The sequence below is a fragment of the Acomys russatus genome, chromosome 32 (assembly GCF_903995435.1).
Source record: "Acomys russatus chromosome 32, mAcoRus1.1, whole genome shotgun sequence".
Lineage (NCBI taxonomy): Eukaryota > Metazoa > Chordata > Mammalia > Rodentia > Muridae > Acomys > Acomys russatus.
The window spans coordinates 48451741-48460164 of record NC_067168.1 but is presented as its reverse complement, the minus strand read 5'-3'; the positions used below and the strand labels follow the sequence as shown (position 1 = coordinate 48460164).

Genomic DNA, 8424 nt, shown 5'->3' with positions numbered 1-8424 from the left:
CCCGGCTCACCGCGCGTGCTCGCGCGTCATCAGCTCGCGCCCCACTCCCCGCCGCGCCTGCGCGTCATCAGCCCGCGCGGTGGCCGCTCCCGCAGCCGCGGCTGCCGCCACCGCCTGGAGCTCCATGGGCCTCTCCTGCGCGCCGCCCCGTGTGAGGCCGAGTCCGGCAAGCCGCGGCGCCGGGTGCCCGAGCCATCGCGGCTGCTGGAGGCTGGGCCCCGGAGCAGGGGCAGCAGCGGGCGGCGCGGGACTGCGAGCTGCCTCCAGATTGACGGTCAGTGCGAAGGGGAAGCCCCCCGGAAGGAGGGAAGCGCGGGCCCCCGGGACTCGAGGAGAAGCGCGCAGCCGAGCGCGCTGGGGCCGGAGTCGGAGTAGCCGAGCGCGCGCACGTGAGACAACCCCAGGAAGGCGGAAGTCGTGCTGTCCAGGAGGGGCCGTCTCCTCACCCCCCTAGGGTGGCTGAAAAGAAGAGAGCACGGCTCCCTCGTTGGGTCACTCTGGTCGGGAAGGGTCTGGACCAGCTGTGGGGCGCCAGCTTCTCAGTTTGCTCACCCGTCCTTCCACTCCAGGGATCGCTATTTCTCTGTCCTCTCTTCGCTTATCCCTTCCTCTCCCACTGCTCATCATCAAATAGTGACCTCTTTGCAAGTTATCGTTGTGTCATGTGGTTGCTGGAGTATTGTCCCAAAGAGAGTAGGGAGAGTGTCTTGCGCTTCAGGATGCCAGGATTGGGATGGGGGCGGGGGCGGGTGTCGCTGGGGGCGTTGAACAGCTGCCTAAGAAAGAACCGACCCTGGGAGGATATGGACTTGGGTTTCCGGAAAGGATGCCTGCAAGGTGAAGCTGGGGTCATCGTGGGAGCCGGGTAAGGAAAAGAGATAGGGATATGAGCCGAGTTTGAAAGGAGCAGGATGGGGAAATGGGAGGTAGAGTTTGTTGAAACTTCACTTACCTGGTGTTCTGTTTTTGAGAAAGTAGCCCCTCACAGCTTAATCGTCAAGAAATAAAAGATGCTGGCCATGCACGCCTTTAATCCCAGTGCTTAGGAGGCAGAAGTAGGCGGATCTGTGAGTTCGAGGTCAGCCTGCTCTGCGTAGTGAGTTCAAGGACAGCTAGAGTTTCATAGTGAGATCCTGTCTCAGAGAACCCCCCTTCCACCTCCCAAAAAGAAAAGAGTGTTTCTTTGCTTATGGCTTCACGGATAACCAAACAGGTAGACAGAACTTGTGACCAAAGACTCTTCTGTGGCAGAAGAGAAGGCTCTTGTAGGCATAACCACAGAACGTGTGATTAGAGCTGCGATGGTGAACTAATGGGGATAGTGGGATTGCAAGGTGAGACGAAAAAGCAACAGGAAGTGCCTGGCTATATTCCTAGGTCCTGAACTGTTAACTGCTAAGCCCCCAAATGCATAGTCTTTTCTTGATAGACTGGACATGAGTTTCCAGTGTCCACACGTAGTACTACAGGTGCTCCTGAGAGAAGCTTTCTTCAGGGTTAGACTTTGATCTCTAGGGTAACTGGGAAAGGTGGGGCCGGAAGGGTTTTGTCCTTTTCCGGAGGCACAGGTGCCACTCTTGATGCAGCACCAAGTCCCCATCTCTGTCTGGTTGGAGGACTCGATTCTATGTGAAAGACTGTTAAATTACAGGGGCCTCCTGGTGTTAGCTAGGGTATCTTGTGCTAGAGGTTACTGGGAAAAAGACCGTTTTAATAGTTTATGGTCTGGGAAGGCTTAAGATTGGAAGGACAGCAGCGAGAGACACTGGAAAAAAGTTTGACTACCAAGGAGTCATTTTCCTGGGGGAGGGGATCTTTCAACATCTCTTTTAAAATATATAATAGTGGTGGAACACCAGCACATGCAAAGGCTCTGCGTCCCCTCCCCCTGACCATAGACAACAGGCTTTTTGTGAGAGGGTTTAGTATTATTTATTTTGTGACTAATTTTGTGAGTGATACCTGATACTGGGTCCAGAAGCCCCAAGGAAGCAAACAGTGGAGCGTCTATTCTCTGCTAGAACCTTGGTACTGTGTCCGGTTCTTCTTCCTCTGTGCTGCCAGATCATTTTCATCATAGTCATTAAGTGCGTTAGATGTCTTTAAAACTCGTCAACTCAGTTCTTTTTTTAATTGAAGCAATTCAAAGGACATATTAGAACCAGAAAAATAAAACAGCCAAGGCTGGCACAATATTGTATTATACTAGTTTGCTTTTCAATTTCTGTTAGACTTCTTTTTTGTTTCATGCTCTTTTATTGCTCCATGTGTTTTTTGTTTTATAAAACTCTTGTGCTCTATTAATTCTCTATGACATTATGTGATGCTTATTGTGGGTCAAGAACTTTACAGAGATTCAATTTTCAAACTAGCCTTATGAGGGCAGCTTTACAGTTTGGAAAACACAGGAAGCATAGGTGTTTGATCAAAGCCACGGGCCACATAACTAGTAAGTAGCAGGCTGTGTCTGATCAGAGTCACAGACCACATAACTGGTAAGTAGCAGGCCGTGTGTGATCAGAGCCACGGGCCACATAACTAGTAAGTAGCAGGCTGTGTCTGATCAGAGTCACAGACCACATAACTAGTAAGTAGCAGGCCGTGTGTGATCAGAGCCACGGGCCACATAACTGATAAGTAGCAGGCCGTGTCTGATCAGAGCCATGGGCCACATAACTAGTAAGTAGCAGGCTGTGTCTTATTAGAGTCATGGGCCACATAACTGGTAAGTAGAAGGCAGGATTTGAGTGGAACCATTGTAGTTGCCAAACCTGCACTCCTGTCACCTTCCATAGCCTGTCACAAACTCTGTGTCACCCTCCCGGGACCTAATGAAGAGCGCGCGTGTTTGCTATGGGGCTGTTATGGTCCTGTAAAATCCTGCTCAATTTCGATTAATCATCCAGTTTTTGATGATGGTGCTTGAGGCTCATGAATCTTAAACATTCTATCATTGAGTTATATCCCCAGGCCTCAGGATTCATTTCAAAAGCGAGGATGGGTGTTCTAGCCTGAACTTCTCTTGAACCCTCTTCCTAGAGGAACATGAAAAGCGATGTTGATACGTTCTGTGCCTGCTTTAGTTCACCTCCTCAGGTAAAAGAAAGAGTTAGCTACAACAAGTAAAGCTAAACTCCATGGAGCCGAGAAGAGAGCCCTCCGGAGCAGGAGCGGGTAGCTCTACAGTGAGGGGCGGTTGAGTGTGTAATGAGCTTAGAGAGTCAAACATTCCGCAAGTGCCCTAGTGCCTTTGAATGCCTGAAGTTCTCACAGACCTAAGACATGAAAAATTAGGCACTTGCTTAAAAGAAGTTTAGAATTGCTTATAGCTAAGGAGTCGAGGCCCCTGAGCTGGTGCATGCACCAGATGGTAAAATGAAGTGCTCAAGTGAGCCTTTGGTAATTAGGGCTATAATAAGGTGCTAATTGTGCAAGTACAAGAGGGAGAGAGCTGCTGCTAACAGCAATAACATGATATAAAGCAGAAGTAAATATGTCCCACCCACCCCTGGTTCATGAAAGCTGTAAAAGCCACTTAGCAGAAGAGCCTGGGGCAACGTTGTGAACTAGAAACAGCAAGGGCGTCTTTCCTGAAGATCTCCTTCCTCTGCGTACTTTGCTGTTGTCTTGCTTAGGCCTTGTATGAACACTAGATATAAACAGCCTTTCATAATCTAACCATGGTCTGGGTGTCTCATCCTACATCTTGTGTTTTGAGACTAAAGTGATAGAAAAATTGATTAACCGTACATGAGCCATGCTTTTGCCCCTTAGAAGAAGGGTCTGCCATGTTTCACTTTAAGGGTCTGGCCTATCTGAGTCACGAGGTCGTGTGTGAGAACTGAGTCACATATCCCAGTTTCTCAGAGTCTGGGTGGAAACTGAGGGCTGATTCACGGCTGACCCAAAAGGAGGTTGACACCATGCTGCCTCTAGTTCCACTCTCGGGAAATTTCCCGAGACACGTAGTCAGGTCACTCCTGGCTGTCAGGTGTGAAGTGAGAGAGCTAGAGACAAATATTCCTGCTTTCGTCATCCCAGCCCTGCAGAAAGGTAGGAATTCTTGGTTTCATGATCCCAGCCTGCAGAAAAGGTCGGAAGTCACATTTTTGTAGTCTCACCCAAACTGTGGCTTTCAGGGTGCACACAGATGATTGAAGTCTTTGGATTTTGTTCACTGAGGACGTTGACCCTTCAGGGCCAGTGGGTATGGGAATACCTGTGGGTGAATTCAATTTCTCACTTAACAAAATGAGTCTAGCACCCACCTAGCCACAGTGCTGTTGTAAGTCTTGACCTTGGTACATAAAGTCTTATTTCCAGAGCAATTCAGTATGGAGAATCCAGAAAGACAGGTTAGTTAGGAAGATAAAGATCTGCAGCCAGCGGATCCCTTGGCTTCTTTCTAGTGCCGTGACGGGCTCTACTGAGCACTCGCTTTGTCTGTCCCCTTCCAGCCTCACTTTACCCCCAAACTAGTTTGCTGCTAGGTTGTAAAACTCAGACTAATCCTGGGTGTACAAAGATTTAAATATTGTCTGAACAGGTCAGTAGGTGAGAGCGCCAGCATCAAGCCTGACAAATAGAGTTTGACTTCCAGAACCCACATTGCAGAAGAGAAAATGACTCTCACCGTTGTTGCGCACGCGCTACACACACTCACACTCACAAGTTAAAAAGTAAACCCTGAGCAGACATTTCTGTGAGCTCAGGGCCAGCCTGATTCACTGAGCCTCAGGTCAGGGATGGCTATGTAGTGAGACCCTGTCTCAAAATAAATATTGGATAAAATGGCCTTTAACTTAGAGTGTTTGTTATTTTGAGCCAGGGTCTCTCTGTGTAGCCCTGGCTGTCCTGGAACTCTGTGGACCAGGCTGGCCTCGAACACACAGAGATCTACGTGTTTCTGACTGCTGGGTGCTGAGATTAAAGGTGTGCACTGTCACACCCAGCCTACCTGGGTTTTTACACTTCTCACTATTATTTTGTACTATTTGACCATTTTGTTGTTGTTGCTCTGTTTGCTAAGCTGTCTGGGACAGTCTGGTGCAGCCTAGGATGATCGACCTGATCCTGCTGCCTGTACCTCTCAAATGCTGGGGTTACAGGCCTGTGCACCCCACATGGTGCCCAGGATTGCACCCAGGGCTTTGTAAACACTGAGCAAGCACCCTAGCAACTGAGCTACACCCCAACCGTTATCTGTACCTTGATAATGCTGTTGGGAAAATCTAACAGAGACAATTGCTAGAGGTTTCTTTTGACTGTTAGTGAAGCATTGAGAAGGGTGTTAAGCTTTGGTTACCAAAGAAAATGTTTAAATTGGCCCCATCAACAGAGGGTTTCAGGATCTAATCCTTGCAAGGACCTTTGCAGTTAGCTTTGTCTTTGCCCCCCCCCCCTTTTTTAAATATATATATAATTCTAGCACTGGGGAGGCTGAGGCAGGAGGATTGCAGGGTTTGAAACTAGCCTATACGTTTCATGTTCCCCCATGAAGCTTTTCTCTTACATTATCTCACACACGCCTGGTGTAAAGCGAACAACAGAGGCTTGAAAGCCAGCCGCTCCTCTTGAGGGTAGTGCAGTTGAAAAGCTTTTCTTTTTGTCCTTACAAAAGCCAGGCCTTTGCTTGGGTGATGTCACAGTAGCTGTGAGTCTGCACAAGGCACAGTGTGAGGCCAGGTGCCACCCTCAGCACCCTCAGGTGGGAGCCTGTGCTTGCTTGGGCTTTGTCTAACATGGGTGGGCTTTCTCAGAAAAAGTTGTGTACAGACACTGGCCCCACAGGAAGTGGTTCTCAGCAGACTGTAAGGATTCATTCTTAGGCTGGCTGCTGCTACAGTGTCATGGCCTTCACAGCTCCTAGCCTAGAGCAGACTCAGTCCTCTAGATGGTAGCTAGGTGTCCCTCCACGGCCCTGCGTCCCTCCAGAATGCTTCTGTTCAAGCCCATGGCTTTGAACACTGCTGCATGGGACCAGCCCACCCACTCGCACCCGCTCTTCATAACCATGTGAGGGCAAGATGGCCAAACTGTAAGTAGCCCAGGGCCTGGTGCCGACATTGATGGGCCTTCTCTTGTTTCTTTTAGTCAGTGGTTATGCTGAGTAGTTAAAAGCCAGGTTTGGTTGTGGATTCTGTCGCTGCTGCTTCCTGGAGGTGTGAACGGAGCCAGAATTCTCTGTGCTTCCATTTCCTCTTCTCTCTAGGAAAGAGACGAGTGGAGCTTAGTGCCTCAGGTGAGACTGAGGCAGCCCAGTGCCTGCCAGCAGTAAACATTAGTAACAGCTGAGAAGAGTCCTAGCCTGTCTTACCTTTGTTACCCCCCAGTGCCATGTCAAGCCTTTCAGAAGCTGCCCTGAGAGGCAGAAGACAGCTTGTTGTCAGTTGAGATTGTATACTTGTTTTTAAGGGCTGTTCAGACTGAGGTGATCTCACCCATTGGTAGGTATTTTCTCTCTCTCTCTCTCTCTCTTTTTTTTTTTTTTTTTTTTTTGGCTTTTTGAGACAGGGTTTCTCTGTGTAGCATTGGCTGTCCTGGACTCCCTTTGTAGACCAGGCCGGCCTCGAACTCACAGCGATCCGCCTGCCTCTGCCTCCCGAGTGCTGGGATTAAAGGCGTGCGCCACCATGCCCGGCTGGTAGGTATTCTTAAGTAACCAGATCGGTGGCTTACTTATTGCTGTCTATAGGAAGGTTTTCTTTCTGCAGTACAGACTGCCTGTGAGGGGTTACTCAGGGCAGTGGCCCTCAGAGCCAGTCCAGCAGATTACAGCACGTACTGTTGGCCATTCTCAGAGAAGAGGTTACCCTTCTCCCCGCTTATTTCACAGGCATCCCAAGAGCACCTTGAGCTTCATTCCTGAGCTCTGAACAAGCTGACCCAAGTTTAGAAGAGGCCAGCTAGTCTCACAGAGCATTTCCAGGAGGCTTTGCTTCTAAGGGCTTGTAGAATGGCTCTGAAAGAAGGAATTGTTTATTAGATTGCTTTGTTTTGTTGCTTTGCTTTTTGTCGTGTTTTTGGGTGAAGGCAGGTGTTGAGGCCCAGGCTGGCCTGGGCTTAAAGAAATGTCTTTCTGTGGTCTGTTGAGCATTGGGTATGGTGTGGCACACTGTTAATTTTAGCACTCAGAGCAGAGGCAGGTGGGTCTTGTGAGTTAGTTCAAAGCCCATCTGTTCTACCGAGTAACCTCAGGCCAGCCAGAGATGTATAGTGAGCCCTTGTCTCAAAAACAAGCAAACAAAAAGAAGAGGACCAGTCAAGAAGCAGGACGGGCAGCTTGGCTTACTGTTTTCTGGGGTTTGGCAAACTGTAATACAGGCAAGGTTTGGGGTGCAGATGTGACGTTTACTTTTTTGCCCTTTAGATAGGGTTGAATGTGGCAGGCAGAGGGGAAGGAGTGCGGATTGTGTACAGTTGCCATAAGGCGAGATAGCCAGGCTTGCCTGCCGGAACGCCTTCCCAGCCAGGCTCTGAGGCACAGATGAGGTCCCTGGTACCTTTGCTCTGCCAGGCTCTGGCCATACCCTTACCCTGTGGGAAAGTTGAGTGATTCGTTCTGTTGCTATAATGTTTCAAACATAGTAATTCATTGTTCATTACTGGACTTTTGGAGTCTCACCCGAAAATGGGTATACATTTCACAGTCATTTGTGATCCTTACACAAATTTAGGTTACTATAGCTCAGATAAATGAAATTTCTGCTTGCTTGGTTCTTTTTTTTAAGATTGTATTTATTAATTTTGGTTTATGCATATGTATGTGTTTGTGCCTGATACAGGTGCTGGGAATTGAATCCAGCTCCTCTACAAGAGCAGTGAGTACCCTTAACCTCTGAGCCATCTCTCAGCTCACCTTCCCCAACCCCCACTCACTTAGAGCTTCTGGGACCTGGGCCACTCACCTCCCTTTGAAGCTGCTAGGTCAGCTTGTGAATGATGCTTTTGTAGAGCTTGGCACGTGACTGTAAGGTGGTCTGGAGGAGTCCAGTCCAGCAACAGTTCCGTGTCTAACCTCCAGTTAAACCGTGCAGGTTGATGTTAAATCTCTAGATGTGTTTCAAGAAAGTTATGAAATATGCCACAGTTTGAATGACATTTTAAGTGACTGTGGGGACAGGGAGTCACTTAGCTCTAATAGAAACTAGTTTAAACAGGAATTAAGTGTTTAGGGTGAGTTTGAGGGGAACGGCAGCCAGGCCCTATCCTCGCAGCATCCAGCATCATGCTAGGTGTGCTGGACAGCCTAGAGCCTTCTTCTTTAGGAGTTGCTGCAGCTTGCTAGTGTACATAACTGGATGGAACAGATTTATCTATAGGCTTCCCACCTGCAGGGACCTAAATGGTTTAATCGTGGTCGCTGCTGCTGTTGCATGTATGTTCAGGCGATCCTCGTCTTTAAGGCAGGGAAGATAATCACAG

General features: G+C 48.8%; 1 protein-coding gene across 1 annotated transcript in view; it reads left to right on the top strand.

Moving 5' to 3' along the window:
• Positions 1 to 97: 97 nt before the first annotated feature.
• The window catches only part of Zdhhc3 (zinc finger DHHC-type palmitoyltransferase 3), a 49363-nt gene continuing 41036 nt past the window's right edge, over positions 98 to 8424 (top strand). Inside the window, exon 1 of the mRNA XM_051140075.1 lies at positions 98 to 274. The gene's annotated coding sequence lies outside the window, so the exon portion shown is untranslated. The remainder of the gene's footprint in view (positions 275 to 8424) is intronic.